Genomic DNA, 19,258 nt, shown 5'->3' with positions numbered 1-19,258 from the left:
TTTACTGGATTTTGTAGCGTCATCCCCTTGGATTCAGCGTTCATCAATCCTGACTGTGTCTCCTGGCTGATTACCATGCTGTGCACTGTGGAGGGATGATTGGTTGTGATTGGTTATGTGCGATGTGCTGTCTTTCCAGGTCGTCTTCAATTACGTGGTGAGAAGTGTGTGAAATCAGTTTGTCAGCACTAAGCTCCATGTCTAAAGCGTCAACATCACTGCGTGTTCATAATGCTTTAAAACAAAATTAACTGGATGTAAGGGATAATTATCTTTTTACGCTGTAATAAATTAATAAATTAATTCTTCCTTTTTCCTTCACGTTATTTTTAAAGCTCAGAGCAGTAGTTGGAAAAATCAGGACTCGTTTTTCAAACAGGAATCAGCCAGTTGCTGCTGCTAATTCCTGCACTATGAAAAACAGATTTCACTGAAAGCTGTAATCCATCTCAGTAAAGATAATGCCATCATTGGCTTCGGTTAGAGGCTGTTATTTATGGTAATTTAAACATTCTGAGTATTGCTTTGCTTCTTGACAGTCACAGATCTGCCAGTGACACATCGCCAACTTTACTGTCAAATCCCTTTTGGTTAAGGGTGTCTTTGGAAAGCAGCTAGAGTTAGCATGTGCTAGAAGTGACGGGGGGAAATGTAAACCTGATGGAAGTAAAACTTAAGTGGTTTTCAACTCTGTGTTGATATTCTCCAACCTTTTCAATCAGACTGGACTTGTAAGCCTGTCAAATACTACAGACTTAAAACTCAAGACTTAAATCTCCTAAAGTTGATATGGCTAACATGTTAGCAAACTGAAAGCAGGACGATCCCTGACAAATGTCTGGTAACCGTACTGTTTCCACATCCAGCAGTCATGGAGCAACATTATCGTGTATTTTAAGTCACATTTCTGGCCACCATATTTACTCTACTTTTAGCTCTGCTTTCGTCTCAATCAACTCCTGACGAAAAATATCTGGCCCGTTGATGGCTAAATGCCCCGCTAGCTGGTCGTTATCTGTCTGCTGTTTGGTTCTGGGCAGGTAGCGAACGGTCGGTTTATCAGAAACTTTTGCTGTATGTGAAAACCATGTTGATGAGAGCATTGAAACTGATTATCGCAGCTTACCTACATTTTAGAAATCTGTTCCAAAATTAAACACAAGACATTTCAGATTACTGTATCTGATGCTTTCTTGGGTTTGAAATTCAACCCAATCGTCAGTATCTTATTGCTTCAATTACCAACAGATACTGAACATGAGATTGACACTATAAATATTAGGTAAGTATTTTCCCAGTGTTACTTGAGGAAGATGTGAAGGGATAATGATAAGACTAATAATACGACTTCATGGTTGGCTCTGTACAGTTCATCATTTTCTCTTTTTCTTCATTATCAGTCTTGTTGTCTCACCCTGTTTTCCAAGCTTCCTCCCTATGTTTCTCAAAAACATACTTGCATCTTGACAGCAGTGAATGCATCCTTCGTCAGTATCCAGTGTCTCTGTAGTTTTCTACACGCTCACAAATGGAGTGAGTCAGTGATATAAGTAGATCCCCTCCTTGCTGAAATAGTAACAGATGTGACGAGTGGGTTGTCTCTTAGATACAGATTGAGCTGTTTAGAAAATAAAAAGCACTCAGTCCAGCCTGCCTACATAACCGCTGGTTTTTTCATCTACAATTATGCACGTGTTTTATTTGAAAGAACCTCACACCTAAATATATATATATATTTTTTTTTTAGTCTTAGCTAAATCATGTGTCAGAGAGATTGGTAGTTACAGAAAGAAATGAGATGGACCCACTGGTGAGCTGACAATGAGCTATTAAGGGTCCATCGCACGATTAAGAGAAAACACTGTCGTTGATTTTTCATGATTTACAGAAATAACAACTTTCAGTAGTAACTGCTAATATTTCATCTGAGGCTCTTCCATGCACCCATGCGACACAAGGAGGGATAAAAGGAGACACGGCATCCTAAACGCTACCCTGACATCTTTTACCATCACTTCCATACGTGTAATACAGAAAGGAGTCACTAGATGGCAGCAGTGCCCAGTGTTTGATTTTGTGGTTGGTGGTGATAGCATAGAAATCCAGTCATTACTTTGCAGAACGATTCATCACATTTGATTGACCTTTACAACATAAATCAGCATCAGATAAGATCAATGAACATTTTTATTGAGTTTTAAAAGTGTAAAAATATTTGATACAACCATTTTAAGATCTGTTATTTTCATCACGACATGCATACAAGTTCAATGTTCCTGATCTAATGAGATTCAAATCTCTTTACTGATGTACAGTAACGGCATTTTAGCTTTTTCTGAAAATCCACTTGAATAATATTCATGCGTCCAAACAATCTAACAACAAATGATGGCGAAAGGCAACTTTCAAGAGACATGAGCATTCATAGGGCAACTCTGTGAATGTATAATTAGGCAATGAGTTAGCTACATCAATTTAAAAACTTTAAAAGTTCAGTTACTGCAAGTCGGCAATATGATGCAATATAATTTAATCCACCATTACAGCACCATATCAGCCTCAAGAGTCCTACAGATGCACACCGTGGTGCTGTTCTATAAGTGTGTTTTTGCTATACTTATTCGTGAAAGACACATATGGGGAATGAGTTCATGTCGCTATGCAGTCACTGCTGTTAGGCTGCTCAACACAGACAATACTCATTTTAAATGATTGTTATTTTGGAGTAATAACATAAGATATGTTGTTCTAGTTGTTGTTTTACTTATTGTAACTGTCCCATGCCTTTTAATATGTTTCCTCTGACATTTTAACCATATCTGGTTTGTTGGTTGGTTGTCTGTTGTGACTGAATGTGAAGTTCTGAAACTGGGAAGCTACAAATGAACTGCCCATGGGGGATTAATAAAGTTGTCTGAACTGAACTGAACTGAACTGCTGAGTACTAAAAGTACACTGTAAACTATTTCAATTATCCTTATTTATCATTTGGGACACATACAGTGTAGAGTAGATGTCTCTGCAGTGGGTGTTATCTTCTCTATACAATCCCCCAGTGTATACGATTACTAAATGTCCGCCATGCTTTGATTGTTTGGGTCCAGTTACCCCGAGCGTAAACGTCCATGTTCATGGAGCGTTGCTGGCACATGGTGGCAGCAACGCTCCACTAAGGTGTTCGTAAGTGTTGCTGGCTACTGAACCCAAATTTAACCCATATCAGAGCTTTAATGTGCCGTAAGGGCACAACACAAGCTGAGGCTTCTTGTCCACACAGAAAACTCTAGTGTTCTTCTGAACACTGAGCAGTGAATGTTTCTCTCAGTGAATGTGTGGTTGTTAATGATGTTGCTACTGACAGCACTGACATTAGCCACAGAGCCACTCAGCGTAAGTCTGCCTTTGGTGAACCACCCTGATAGGTGTTTATTTAGATACCCACAATCCCCTTTTTTCTTTTTTTTTGTCAGAACATATTGCTCCAGTGCTTTGTTGCTGCTAGGATAATACATGGTTCGAGCTGCGAGATGACTGGCTGTGTTTGCTGTTTACTATATCTAAGATATCTTTATTCAGTTCACAAAAAATACACCTATCTTTGTTTCTTAAGCCAAACCAAACTGTTCTTCCAACTTTCCTGTCACCCCACACTGGAATGTGCAAAGTAAAGCTCAAGTCCTTTCCTCTTGGCATCTGGGCAGCTCCACTGAATTAGCTGGAAGGTAAGAGCTCAAAGCCTGAACAGTACTGTAGGTACTACGTGCACCGGCCAGTCACAAATGTGCAAGGACACATTCCTGGTAGATTACTTTGTAACGTAAAGGTCATATTTCTAGTGTTTTCCCAGCTAATGTCAGTGTAGTACTATCTGATAAGCCTTCAGTCTCACAGATCTGTTTCTCAGACGGGACGATGTTTCAGCAGCACCAGAGCAACACGTCCTCACCGGTGCAGACTGGGCTGTTTTATTATCTGAACACTACGTCACGGTGGAAAAACAAGGGTCTTTTCGCCGTTCACCAAACCACAAAAACCGTTTTTCTCTGGTTGTGATATCAGGTCAACTTAGAGACGTGCAGTTCTGGAAATTGATTTTTGGTTTTTAATCCATTACGCCACGGTACTCTCAATATTTAAACCCACTGTGCAGCGTTTTAAGCATCTGCTAAGGCTCCTTCAGATGAGTGGATGTACCACTGAAACTTCACTTCTGAGCTGTACAGAAATCAACACACCTCTACCCACAAGTTTCTTTAACGCAGAGCTGTTTTCTGTCTGAATACATCATTACTCTGGTTGATCTGAACCAACATCTCTCCACTGTGGTCATCACTCACTGCTTCTTCATATTCCTGCCTCTTTCACTTCTCCTCCTGTTAAAGTTGATTTATTGCACTACTAATTACAGTATATGAATTGCTTATCTCTTTTCCTCTTCGGCCACTTCTTGCCCGTTTGTGTTGCTTCCTCAATCTTTCTCTTAATCTAATCTCCAATCATTTCTTCTTTCTCTCCTCTCCTGGGGGTATCTCGTCTTCTTTTTATCCGTCCAGAACGTTCCCTGGCCTTTGCCCAGTACCCTGCAGCTGGTCCCCATTGAGCCTCCCTGGGACTTTAACCCCCTCATCTCCTTTTCATCCCCCCTTTTTTCTCTCCCCCGCCATTAGTTGCACTCTAAAAACTTAAATGGAAAAAAAAAAGAGCTTAGGAAATTTTTTTCCACTCTTTAAATTGTCACCAAATCCCCATCAAACACCTTTTTTCTAAAGAACATTTTTCCCCCACAGGGGCTTCATGAACAATCAAAATGAGTCCAGGATCATTGATTTGCAGTTTCTTTTTTTATCTTCATGTGAAAAGGAAAGATCCAATTAAGAAGGTTTTGGGCGTATCATTCAAAGATGCATTGACCAGAAGGGAAACCCTGAAAACATTTGCTTTCTAAGAAACATTTTCCAGGCCGGACCTCGTGTTTTTAGAGTGTAGAACAAAAACTACGCGGAGGAGTCGGAGGAGGGGGAAGGTGGAAAGATGTTTCCGATTGAAGAATGTAAGTAATTAACCCCTCTTCCTCTCAAAACAAAAACACTCTCCTGGAGCATGTGTTGGGGGTGATTGATCTGGCTGTGCGTATGTGTGTGTGTGTGTGTGTGAATGCTAACATGCGTGGGCAGACACATGCATACATTCAGTGCCATATATGCACACAAGGCTTTTGACCTGATTTGATTCCGTTTTGTATACACATTAGTACAGTTGTTTGTCATATGTAAAGCCCCAATTCAAAAGACTAACCGCCACCCACGTGCGTGCACACATACACACACACACACATGCACGCACACAGTCATCCTTAGTGCTCCCACACCACAACAAACTGCGACACCTCCTAATTGGGATGGATGGATTTCATTATGAAGCATCAAGAGAGAGTGAGAACAGAGATGGAAGGAGGGGAGAGGAAAAAAAGCACAATGTGCTACAATAACAAACATTACAGAGGGCTGCAGTCCTCAGCTCCCTGCTCACTTCACACACACACACACACACACGTCCTTGTATGACATGTTTACAACGCAGCCTTTAGTTGCCGAACTCTGCCTCCGTCTCACGTTTTATCTCACATTCGAACATGGGCCCCGAGGGGGTCGACCGATGACTTAACTGTAACCAACTCCCTCTTTGAAGCCCTCCTGTCCTTCTATCACCCATATGGTCGTCCCCTCCCGTGTCACCTCGCTAATGGCGCCTCCTCCCCTCACCACAAATCCCCGCCGCTGATGTTGCCTTTTACACTGACTCAGTGCGTTAATGACACCGGCGGAGCTGTGAGAGCGATCATCAAAGGCGCAGAGGACAGCCTGCTGATGTGTTGCCATTTGGTTACCATTAAAGTGTTTGTGTAGATTCTTTTCTTTTTTAAAACAATATCTGTCACACGCATCGCATCAGGCCGTTTGCTTCAGTGGAATATATGTGGAGGGACGGACGCCAAACGCCAAACCGCAAGCGCAGAAAGGAAAATCATGAACAAACACTATGACAATCTCATTTTTTTGTGCTTTTCTAGTGTAAATGACAAATTTATGGACTTCTGAGTGTATTCCATTTTTCTTATAATAAAATAGGCCATTATTACCCCTGCGGTGAAATTCCTCATGCAGTTGAAATGACGCAGCAGTACTAACTGTCAACAGGGCTGTAGCCAGGATTGTAAACATACTTAGGTCATAGGTCTCCCCAATGCACCCTCCCCTGCCCCCCCACCCCCCACCATCTACAGATTTGATTACGTGTTCTGTTCACTTGTGCTTTCTGCTTCGTCCCAACATGCAGGTGTAAATGTTGTTTCAAAGCCTTTTTTACACTGCCGAGAGATATACTAAGAAGTTATCATATTTAACTGATAATAGGAAACATATGTAACATACAACATCTGGATTCAGCTGATAAAATACCTACTGTCTTAGCTTTTAATTATGCAACGTAAACTGATGAATTGACAACTCCATCAATCCAAATGTCAGATACCAAACATCACTCATGTTTGGCATCTTGCCTTTTACTGTATAAAGCTGTAGCTGCAAAAATACATGAACACAAAAAGTTAAAGCTGCTCTAATCAATGCTTTATTTGATTTTACATTGACAATAAATTCAATGATTATGAGTAACAATTATTACCAGCTCTCTACGAAGCTCTACAGGACGTCTCTGCATGTTTAGTTCGCTCTCACTGCTCTCGTCATTTCTGGCTGTAACAGAGACAGTTAGAGAGCAGCTGGTGAACACGGCGGAGCATTTAGCTGCTAAAGAGCCAGATATTTGCCTCAGGAGTGGGTAGGCCTGTCACTTTTAATTTGAAATTGTTTGACTGTGGGAAAAGACGAAATATTCAAACTGTAATGATTTGTTTGAATTCAAAATTTACAGTCCAAAAGCACAACAGACTGTTTGCCTTGTGGTCTGAAAGTTTAATTCGCTGTAATCGGGACCTGCTGCATGCTTTACTGATGTATCAGCAAACAAAGCTAATAAATAAAATTGCGGGAGGTCGTTAGTGAGCAGTTGTGTCAATCGGATAATCGCTGAAGTATCTGAGAAGCACAGCTGCCTCTTACTCTGTAGCGACGACAAATCTCCCCCGCTGCTGCCTGGACTGCAGAGTGTGAACACTGGTTAACATGCTAACAGTGCTGGACGTCTAAACCGACATCTGTTTGCTAACATCTTTTCATATCAACTTCATAATGTGATAAGATGTCAGCGTTGCCCGGCGTCGGGGGGGGGGGTTTCTGTTCACCCCACATGGCTGAAGAATCACGAGTAGCAGTTAAAGAAATCATTAATGCTGTTAATGATAGTTGTTGTTAATAGTTAATGTGAAATAAAAAAAAAAAAAAGCCTCCATGCTAAATCAACTCATCCATCTTTCCCTGTGGGTTCCTGACAGGAATGTTGGGTTGTTTTAGCAACTGGTGTGTTGCTCTGCTCTGTGCTCTTCTGTTCTGAAGCCAACTCAAACACACACTTTAGCTGTATCTACTGACTGTGTGTGCAATGCTGATGAAGTTCTACGTAGTGTGTAGTAGAAGTACATTTTGTGTAAGGTGTGCGCAAAGACCTGTGCCAGTGTGTGCGGCGAGTAAATAGGACAAAGCACAGTTTGGTCATAAGAGCGAGAGCAGTAAGAGATTTAGGTCTCTAAAACCCCACTCTCAAATTCCCTGCATCACACACACACACACACACACACACACACACACACACAGAGTGGTATTAGAGTCCATGGCATAAGTGGCTAATGTAACAGAGGCAGCTGGATCCGGCTTGGGCTCGTTTCCTGCATTGTTAGACGCTGGAGTGCGATAAGTCAGAGTTTGGACGGCTCAGAGTGGGACGGTCCTCTGTTGTTTCAGACCCTCAGCTGTACATTAACTCTCTCCTGCCACCTGAGCACTAAATACAACATCACTACTCTGGCTTTAAGGGGAAGGCACTAGAAACGAGGTTCAAAAAGTTTAGTAATTTAACATTCAGAGCTGTCAGACCCAGTGAGTGTTGCTGGGTCTATCCACTAAGGGCCTACACTGGACAAAAGTGGCCCGCCAGGTTATTTTGATATCAGACCGACAGTCCCACAATAAGCTATAATGTCCAAACAGATACTCTACCCTACACCTGAAGAATGTTTATTATACTTTTATCCATGGTGAGAGTGGACAGTCACACGGCAAACAGTCGGGCATCGCTGCAGGCGGTGCACAGCGCCTGGTGCTAAAATAGATATCCGTCATGGCAGCAGCAGTTTCCCACAGAATCACTTCCTCTGCAGAAAGTTCCTACGCACAAACGCACCTACGCTTCGCTCTGTCTGACTCAAACAGCTGATCTGCGGAGTAACACACTGCGCGCGGCGGGTGGCTTGTGCGTAGTAATACAGTAGTTCAATGGTTCACAAACTGTAGTTCCAAAAGAAAGGGCTGTTTGACGGCAAGATAAAGTGGTTCAAAATAAAACGTACACTTAAACTGAATTTACTTTTTCCTGTGGATGAAACAGGTGTTTTGGCTGACCCTGTTCCCAGCAGCTCATCGCTCTGCTTCTGTGCTGCTGCTGCTCCAAACTGGGAGCGATCTGTGGTCGAAGTGCGAGATATGTTCTCGTGACCATGTGGCCTAATGGACAAGGCGTCTGACTTCGGATCAGAAGATTGAGGGTTCAAGTCCCTTCATGGTTGAAAGTTGTATCCTACCTGTTGCTCTATCTAATGTGTTTGAAGGAATCAAAGGAGCCAACGACACTGGAGCGAATCCTTCAGCTACAGTTGTCAACTGAAGTTTAAGGTGTTGATGCAAAGCTTGAGAAAATCCTTCTGACTTTGCTCCACACAAACATTATTTACTGGAGAAAGGAACAACCTCTCGCACATTAACAAAGCTGTCTCTCTTTTTATTTCTCTTCCACAGAAGGTGGAGGTGATCGCACCAAACTAAACATGCACTATAGAGTGTGGTGTGGTTTGTTCTGTCTTCGCTTGATTCTAGAGCAGCTTGTTCAGCAGTCAGGCCGGTTAGCTCAGCTGGTTAGAGCGTGGTGCTAATAACGCCAAGGTCATGGGTTCAATCCCCATACTGGCCAATAGTGTTAAAACTTAGATCCTAATATTTACAGATGTCTTAGTCTGTTTGTTTTCTTTGAGTTATCTGCAAATATTAGCTCCTGGTTCAGTGTTTGTATTTTCCTTCATTCTGTGACGAATGTCTGATCTCTTCAGCAAACCCCCTGTGCAGCATGTCTCCAGAGCTCCCCTGATCTATTCTGCCCACAAGCAGCTCCAAGTATCATGGAGCTGGAGATGACCAGGCACCAGAGTCCTACAGTATTGGGTATTAACTACAGACCCCCACCCCCACCCTCCACCCCCCCGTGCAAATCCCTGCATCTCTGTGTATTCGGGCAGCTGATTGACATCCACCACGAAGGACATATAACCCTGCAGCACAAGCTATGAGCCTCATCCTGAGTATTACACCGGGGAGACATCGAAAGTCACGTGGACGCTCCACCGTGTGTGTGTGTGCATTCCTACACACTGCGTTCAGGAAATGTTGCGTATAGATTGGCCTTGTCACATCCTGTTGGATCTGCACAGTGTGTAGGAACTGTTGAGCTACGTGCACCTGTTTTCTTTTTACCAGAGTAGATGAGTGAGGATCAGGGAGCAGGAGGGGAAAATAAAAAGAAAGGACCTTTGGATGAACAAATGAGCAGAGTGGGATTTAAGAGAGCCAGTGTTTGTCTTCATGTTTGTATGTGGCCAGCAGTTACATAAGCAGTCATGCTTATCCCTCTGAAAAACAAGGGTGACTTTTGTATTATTGACTTTGATCGTAGCACCACTTTATTTTTCATTACAATTTTCTTTATGTTTTCAATATAAAAAAAGGGACAACAATATGCATGCACTTATACAGTACATGCAAACACACACAGACTCAAGTGAACCCAGAAATCCCCAGGTCCCACGAAAGCAAAGGAAACAACAGCTTCATGGCTCCTCTCAAACTAGTTTTTTCTTTTTGCTCGGAGGATCTGAATCCACTTAAAGGTTTACTGTTTCTGCATCATAATGAAATAAATAGGAGAATAGAGTGCCGCAGAAGTGAGTCCTAAATGTGGAAATGAGTTAGCACTTCCGGTTCCCTCTCCCCGAAGTCTCCGCCAAAATGTTAAATTGGTAAATATAACTGGGAAATGTAATATTATCATATGTCAATTTCTTCAAAATGTGATTATAGTGTTGGAGGAAATGAAAACTGAACTGTCCTCATCTTTCTGTGCTTTGAGGGAAACCATCTGCTACAGAGGCATTTTGGTTTAGCAAGAAGTAACATGAGTCAACGAGGAGGTTTAGGTCATATCTCACCATGGAGGTTCCTCTCTCTTTCCTCTGAAACAAGACTCATCTCTCTCTGATCTCTGTGTACCTTGGCAAGACCCTCAAAGCTTCTCCTGGCACATTGCTGGTTATCTCTTCTATTTCTGGGATGAAAAGGAAAAACCTGTCACCCAGTGAGCATCCTGGAAAGCTCTGGAAATGCTCCTCCTTTTAGTTCTCGCCTTTGAAGTGCTCACTTCCTGTCTTCGGTGTACAGCAGGTTGAAGAGGGGCAGAGATGATGAGACGATGTCTCAGGTACAAACCAGGGTCACAAGTGCACTGTTTTTTTACAGGTAATGAAAAAATAAAATATTAAATATGAGTCTGATGTCAAAATTTGGTCAAACATTAACCCACATTATCATTTACCTACCTACCTTTCTTGCAATCTATATCATATATATATATTTTCTATGCATCTTTATGTGAACGTTAACTGTTGCTGTTGTTAAACAATTGTTCAGCCTATCTGGCTACTTCCTGCCTACATACTATCAAAAAATATGTTTTCTTCTCTTTGTGCTCAATCGATGTTTAATGTCTTATTTTCTATGATGTTCAGGTAGGAGGTGTGTTCTCGTGACCATGTGGCCTAATGGACAAGGCGTCTGACTTCGGATCAGAAGACTGAGGGTTCGAGTCCCTTCATGGTTGGATGTTGCATCGCTGTTCGGTCAAATGAATTAAAAGTGTAATAAATTGTGACACTCAGTGATGTTTTGATGGAAAAAGTTAAAGGTATGTTGCAACAGCTTTGGAAAACTGTCACACTCACACACACTCTGCATCGTCTCACCGCACATTTGATGTAACTCGTGTATGTGATTTAACCTAAAAAGCTGGATCAGCTGTATTCCACAGGTTCAAACAACACTAACACACACTGCGTCAGGACATGGCGTCTGTCAGTATGTACTGTAGTATATGGAGGTAAAACTTGAGCAAAAATGAAAATAAGGGTGGGTTTTTATTGTGTAATAGACTGACTGTGGCCAAAGCAGTGCAAAAATAGAAACATAACATAATCCACCGGTGTTACACAACTGGCTATGGGTAGGGGACTCTTGACATGTGTTAATAAGTTTTGTAAGGCAGGCACATCCAGGCAGCGTGTTTTTGCTGCCGTTGAGTTTGACGTCAGAGGGAGAAGGAGGGAGTGGGAGGATAGAGGAGAGAAAAAAAAAACGAGACCTTGTATTTTCACTGAGCTCCAGTTGCAATAGAGAAAATAATGACAGGATGGAAAGAGGTACTGTTGCTCCGTTTCTCTCCTTCCCCTCTTCATTTCTGTCGCTGTCTCGGTCTTTGTCACGTAGGCTATTTGTACCAGGTAATGTTGATAGTGTGTCTGCATGTGAGCACATGCAAGTGTCGTAATGTGTGTGTGTGTGTGTATTGCATAAATCAACTACTACATACAATAATATTAAAGCTGCCTAAAGTTTGGATTTTAAAGCTGCAGGATTCAACATTTTTATACAGAGAACTGGCCAACTGACTATGTGCAAGTGAAAGGCGACATTCATGATGACAAAACCACAGACCTATCTGGCATTTTAGCATCTTTCAGCTCACTGTCTTGGTTTCGCAGCCTGAAGTTTTACTCCTTTGTTGTCTTTCACTGCTCTTTTCAACTTTGTTTCCAGTAGCAGCAGCTGTCAGTGAAAATGCTCTGACAGATGACTGCGTATGCTAGCTGGCCAGCACCTAACAGCAGCAACATTAGCAACTAGCTAGTGAACTTGGTGGTGGCTAAAAAAAATCAATTATGCAGGTTTAAACTGACAATTACTTGTGTTATAGACCTCTACAGTTGTGTCACAAATCAAAAATGGCCATTATTAAAGCCATTTATTGTAGAATATGAATATGGAAAGCCCAATATCAGCCCCAAATGCTAGCTTATCAAATAAAAATGGTAAAATCAACAGAATTTATATAGTCATACTAAAAAGGACTGGTAGAATTAGAGGCCTATGGGTGTTTAAGTGGCAGCAGGCAGGTGTAACTGTGTGGAAACAAAGAACTTAATCCTTTAATTTCCTTCTAAAACGCGCTGTCTTCCTTCTGCGTCTCTGTTTTCTTTTAAATACTCATCAATCCTTTCAAAACTCACTTGACCTCACTGGGCCTGACCATCCACTTCATGTGCATGTGTGTAGACACAGGCAACACACTCACCCTGTTTATCCTTTCATCATTTACATCGGCTCCGTGAAAGCGCATGAGCTGCAGAAACAGCAAGTTCCTAGCCTGTGAAGTCATATGGACACTGAGATTACAGGCCCCCACAGGCTAATAGCTAATATCACACACAGTTTGAGTTGAGGATTTGACTTCCTTGCTCTTTTATACTTTTTTTGTGTGTGTTTGATAAAGCCAAAAAAGAGAGAAAGGAATAGGGGAGGAGGGGATGCTGAGAGAGAAAGCACAGAGAGGCAGTGTGTAAAAAAAAAAAAATATCCATCAGGCTTCACAATATCGTCCAAAGCAATTCCAATGCATCTCCATCACTCGGTGTATATTGTCTTTGGTCTTAGATAAACATGTAACAATCAGTTTTACTTACACTCCAAGATCTGGAACTGAGATGGAGGTTTTGAGTTACTGCCGGTGCCTGCCCTTCGCCTTCTCTCTGCTCTCCTCTTCGCTCAGCCCAAAGCCATTATGGTTAGATGAAAATGTGCTTATTACACAACCCGCCCCAACCCCAGCCGACACCTCCACCCTGCATCAAGACATATTTGTGCATCATAAAATGCCGCATTAATAACCAATCACATGTAGCTTTCCCAATGCTGTATATTTATCTTAGCTTTTGCATAGCGTGCAAGCAAAACAAACACGCCACTGCGGTCGATCGGGCGGAGCGGGAGAATGGAGAATGCAGCCTCGGGTATGTTCGATATGCCGTAAGTGGTTTGTTTTGAGTTGCAAGATTGGAGCGGTAAAATCAAGTGCTGGAATAAACCTCTGCCAGAGTGACTTGACAGATTCCTTAACGGCAACGTTAGCGATCTTTGGAGTCAAAGTGGATTTATTCGCCCTGATATTATTAATGTACGGAAAATGCAAGAGTAGATTATGTTTCCATGGCAATGCTACTGTTAGTGATGCTCAGGCGCTATGTGGCTTGGAGCTTCAGAAATGGACGAGGTTGAGGCCTGAGTATTTAAGTTCTTTAGGCGTAGTTGTCGCCATCATGAGTGCATCGAATTTAAGCGATTTTACAAATTAATTTTATGATATTAAGTTGCGAAATCACCCTTATTTTGTAATCTTGTCAAGTCGGTGGAAATAACTGTTATTTTGGTGGATGCCATTAATTGTCAAAAACTCCCATAGGTGTTCAGTTGTATTGAGATCTAGTGAAGACTGTGAAGGCCATAGGATATGATTCCTTTTCATCCTGCTTCTCCACTCATTTTTTAAATTTTTTTTTAGGATTTTCCTTTAATCTGTCACCTGTCTATTTCCCCTATGTAACTTTACACATACAGAATGAAGATACTTTTTTTAAATTGTGACTTCAGACACTTTAGTGACTTCAGCTACTGACCGCAAAGCTAATAAGAAGATAAGCAACTGGAGGCGAGGACCGAGGGACATCCTGTCTTTGTGGCCGAACCAGGAAGTTGTTTGCGTGTCTTCCCAGATCCATGTTCTTCAAAAAACTTTTGCAATCAATAACATTTTTCAATTTCAGTCTGCTCTTTACAAATGATCTACACCAACATGACCTGCAGCATACAACAACTTCACTGTGTACGAACTACACAGATGAGAACTCACACAAACTCAGGGGCTGCTGCTTGTTACTGCTGTTGAAATAACAAAGTAGCTGTAAGAAGAGAAGCAGCATGTTCTTAGATAATCTTTGTCACTGAAAAAACTACGACATTCACTACTGTTCATGTTGTGGCCAAAAACATTCTGAGCGTATCAACAAAAGACTTACATGTACGTTACAAAATGAATGTTCTGTTGAGCTAAGAACGGCCCCTCACTTTCGCTTTGGTGAAGACAGAGACTCATCACATGATGATTAATCATGGCGCCCTGTCTCTCTCATCACCAGTAGTCACTAAAATGACTATTGATCCAGGCTCACTATTTCCACTCTGTCCCAGTGGGAGTCTTTGAGGGACTGGAGGACATGTTCTATCCCCACTCAAACTTTCCCTGCTTCTCCGGGATTCAAACTGGCAACCTTCTGGTCACAAGCCTCTCTCTCTCTCTCTGTCTCTCTCTCTCTGTGTGTCTCTGCGTCTCCAACATGCCATTGCCTCATATTTTCATTTGGTGGGTGATAGTCCACCAAAGCTGTGGTACTAGGAGGTTGGAATACTAACATATCATTACTGGTCCATTGGGAGAGACTTGAAAAGATTAATGATCGTTTCAGTCAATATAGGGAGTTATGGCTGCTGACGTTGTCGTGGTAACAAGCTACAGTTGAGCGTAGGTGGGTAAACATTGTGGTTAGTGTTTTGGATATGTGCAACAAGGATCCCATGGTGTGTGCATGTGAATGTGTGCCTGTGTGTGTGTGTTTGTAGTTAATTTGAATGTGTTGAGTATGTGCACACATGCATAGAATGACTAAGCATATTTGTGTTTGTGTTTTTGTGCATGTACACAAGAATATTCATGTGTGTGCGTTCAATATACATTTTTATAACTCTGTGTATATGTGTGTTTGTGTGTGTGTGTGTGTGTGTGTGAGAGAGAGAATTTAATTATTGATGTTGACATTAATTTAGCTGCAGGTTGTGTTGAGCCTATAAGTTAATTGTTACTGTTGGGTAGTTTACAGTGATGCATCTTTGTAAGCTTTTATGACAAAGTCAACTAACTTGTACAGCCGTCTTATGTCATAACCTGCCTCTGAGTGACTTCCTTATTTCCTGTTTTATTTTGAAACCATTTTCCTTAGGTGCCTGTTGATTTTACTTCCTGCCACACCCCAATCAGTTGCACCTGTGTCTTGTTACCTGCTCCTCTTCTCTTTGTCAGCTCCTGGTTGTTTTCCTTCGTGCTCCTCGTGTGGAGGTTCCTGTTTTTTTGTTGCCGCCTGATTCCAGTTCATGTTTCCCAAGTGTTTTTTTTTCCCAGTGCCTCTGCTTACCTGTAAGATTCGGACTTTTATTTATGATCGTTAAACTACCTTCACTGCAACAATCTGTCAAATGCATTTCGGTCGAAGATGTGGTGTACAGCAGCACAAAATAACATACATACATTTGTGTAATTATTAGAAATATACACCATTATAGAACTTTTAGGTAAGTAGGTTTAAAGTAAAAATGAATGTGTAAATTACATTATATCAAAAAAATGTTTGTCAGGGAGACATTGTCACGTAGTTTTTGTGTGCTGAGTTGCAGACAGAGACTGTTTTGGGACTATTTTGTGATTCTGACATTTAAGAGAGCCAGCTGTCAATTTTACATGATCCATGTTTGCTTATTGTTGGCTGTTGCCAACTCGTCCTTGAATGCACCAGTAAGGAGTTTTTCAGAGCAGCTGAAGCTTGCCACTGCATTAAACTTTGACAAAAAGCTAAAGCTGCTCAGTTTTTTACCGTGATGGATGACTTGCATGTTGACGTTTTTTTAATACCTGTTGTGAAATGAATGGTCACCAGTGGCCAAACTAATCTGTGATTTATTCCTTTTGACCTAAACAGAAATAAACAAATGGAAATGTGTCGTTTAGCAGTGTGACGAGTGAAGCAACTAATTACAGATGAGAGCTCTGGAGAAGAGCTGCAGAGTTTGCGCCAGTTTAGAGCTCGCCCCTTTAACGGCCCAGCCTGTGATATGACACAGTCAGTACAGCTGGAGGTATTAGGGCTCAGTTCCCTCTTTTTAGAGAAAATAAAGTTCTCATACCAGCTCTGCTTTACATTACGCTGTGCCTCCTGTTAATGACTCCCTTAGGACTAAATCTAAGAAATAGTCTTGCAGAAAGGACTTGCTCTCCTTTACTGTCACATTCCTGTTTTTAGATTTAGCTTGTCTTTATCAGCTTGGAGAAATATTTATCTTAAAATGTACAAAATTACTTTATTATACCAAGTTCTTCCCTGCTCGTAATTATTGATTGGTCACCGTCGTCTAGCAGAACATAATGGTTGTTTTCTGCCATTGCTGCTCTCTCAATGTCTGTTGCTTCTTTGTTTTGTTTCAGGCCGAATGATTTCAAACCAAAGACTGTTTTGAAGCTGTGTGCGGCCTGACTCCGCCGGACTCCTGGCTAATCCAACGAGGTGGGGCGTTTGTGGAGCCGAGACTTCGCTGCGTGCCGGTTTGTGACAAGCAATACACTCATCCACGTTCACACCCTCAATTATGCATTACATTAAGCCTTCAGAAAATTTTAACTGATGAGTTATGTTAACCCCCCCCCCCGTTGTCATGAAGAGGGAAATTAGCTCCAGCTGATTAGCTCATGTTTATTTATGCTGTGATGTTGGGTGTTTTAACATCGGAGCCTATGGAGTTTGACTCATTTTTGGAGCAACTTTTTTCAAACCGTGCAGTTATGATTGGAGGTGACAATGATCTTACATATCTGGAGGAGGGAGGATTCTTGATATGCTGTAAATGCTGTACACTATATATATATATATGTGTGTGTATATATATATATATATATATATATATATATATAAAAACACCGGTTAGATTTAATATAGCAGAGGCTGAATTTCCTCGTCCTTTAACTTAACTTTTACTGAGAAAACCCTAATGACATCATCAGGGGTTGACGCTCTTACGCAGCTCTGACAAAGCTCCCCCAGAACCACACAAGAAATGATACTTTAGGGTGTTTTACGCCCGACAAAACCCTACAACTGTAGTAACAATCGTATCGACTCCTTTTAAATACATTTAATGCATATACGCTACTGTTTTTGATTCATCTGTTTAAACCTAAAAATATGACTTTGTGGTCCTTTTTTAAAAATCAGCCATAACTGGCTGTAAGCCAGGAAAATATTTACCAAACTACATGTGTGTGTGTTTTGTGGCCCACCTGTTACTCGACTGCACCATCCTGGCAATGTTAAATCCTGCTAAATAGAGGAAACTTGTGTTTTTTTTTCCCTTGAGGGATGAAAAACGTCCTTGAAAAAACACTATGGTGCCAAAATCCAAAGTTGAGTCCAAGTTAAATCTAAGTTGAATCCTTCATTTGTTGTTGGAAATATCACTAATAGGCTTGGAGCGCACACGGACAACTCCAAGAAGTGGCAAATGGACTGGAAAAACTACATTTTTCAGCTTGTTGATGGATGAAACCATTATGGATCTTTTAATATTTTTGATTGGTATGATATTTAAAAAAAATAATTAAAAAAAAGTCACCAGTGTTGCTTTATGCCCTCACAGCAACAAGTCCGTCTGCACGTACACCACTTTACACCTATGAGAGAAAACACAGACGAAAATGAGAAGAGGAGGAGAGAAAAGTAGCAACTGATCCAGTCAAGAAAGTTAATAGTTGTTAATAGATGTTTATAGTGAGGGGAAAGGGTGGGAAAGAAATGACAAAAAGGAAGAAACAAATTATAAAAATAAGAGGTGATTGATGAAAACTATGTCTGACGTTCTCTTTCTATCTCTCAGTATCTCGCTCTTTGCTTTTCTTTTCTTTTCTTTTTTTCTCCCTCTGGTTCCCTCCCTCTCTCTGTGCCATCATAAACAGTGCTAACGCTAACAGAGTAGCCCTGGAGCTTGTCTGCAGGGTCTGTCACCGTGGCAACAGGGCCAAACACACAGCTCTGACAAAACCGCTAATACATAGCAGAAGAGGTTTTTCAGCTGCCGGGCTGTAGTGCATGCACACGCACACATGCACACACACACCCGCCCGCACACACACACACACACACACACACACACACACACACACACACACACACACACACAGAGAGGCCAACTCGTACTCTCACACCCACACACAACACTCGCACGGTCTTGAGCCAGCCTGTCAAGCAGACAATAGAGAGACGCAGGAAGAGGCCAAGTGACAGAATATAATGCTGGAATGCTACGTGTGTGTGTGTGTGTGTGTGTGTGTGTGTGTGTGTGTGTGTGTGTGTGTGTGTGTGTGTTGAGGTGTGTGAAACTAAAAGAAAGACAGAGAGTGAGAGAGATAGGGAAAACATCTGCATTTTCACACATGTACATGCACACGTGTTGAGCGTGTACACAGTATGATCCAAAACCTGCAGAGAGAAGGCGTCTGTGTATATTCTTTCTTGTGTACAATGTGTTCATATGTGCATCTGTTTGTGTCTTTTCGTGTGTGTGTGTGTGTGTGTGTGTGTGTGTGTGTGCGCATCCATGTGGTTCCATTTAACCCCTTCCTTTGAGTGTGACACCATTTAACCTGTGGGCCGCTGCAGTGAGACTCTAGTTAACACCACATTTCCTGTTCGCTCAGCTGCATCTGGATGCAAATGGAAACACACACATACACATAAACATGCACACATATACACACATTAATCAGTGTTATTACCCTGGACTCAGCTGCATCTGGAGATGCAAGTGCAAACACGATCAGCACGCCAAAAACACACTCACACATACACACAAAAATTGAGTGTATGCTGCACAAGATGAATCTTTTTCTTCTGTTCATGTGTGTTTGAGTGCGTTTGTTTTTTTTCATCACCTCTCTGCCCTGACAGTCACGAGAAGGCGTGAAGAAGCTTTCGCAGGCTTATCCATCACCACCGCATCACTGAAAAGCTTGCCGTGATTTCACCCGAGCCCTCGTCTACGTTCTATCACTCCTCCGT

General features: G+C 41.8%; 3 non-coding genes across 3 annotated transcripts; all 3 read left to right on the top strand.

The window, feature by feature from the left end:
• The first annotated feature begins 8,667 nt into the window (after positions 1 to 8,667).
• trnar-ucg (transfer RNA arginine (anticodon UCG)) lies at positions 8,668 to 8,740 on the top strand. The gene has a single exon. It is a non-coding gene; the product is annotated as a tRNA-Arg (tRNA).
• Positions 8,741 to 9,067: 327 nt separating this feature from the next.
• trnai-aau (transfer RNA isoleucine (anticodon AAU)) lies at positions 9,068 to 9,141 on the top strand. The gene has a single exon. It is a non-coding gene; the product is annotated as a tRNA-Ile (tRNA).
• Positions 9,142 to 11,024: 1,883 nt separating this feature from the next.
• On the top strand, positions 11,025 to 11,097 carry trnar-ucg (transfer RNA arginine (anticodon UCG)). Its single transcript has one exon. It is a non-coding gene; the product is annotated as a tRNA-Arg (tRNA).
• Positions 11,098 to 19,258: the final 8,161 nt, after the last annotated feature.

Source organism: Seriola lalandi, unplaced genomic scaffold (genome assembly GCF_002814215.2).
Source record: "Seriola lalandi dorsalis isolate HSWRI2012SDOR001 ecotype SW California unplaced genomic scaffold, Sedor1 jcf7180002054282, whole genome shotgun sequence".
NCBI classification, from domain to species: Eukaryota; Metazoa; Chordata; class Actinopteri; order Carangiformes; family Carangidae; genus Seriola; species Seriola lalandi.
Note: the sequence above shows the minus strand (reverse complement) of the source record. Positions and strands in the feature narration are given on the sequence as shown.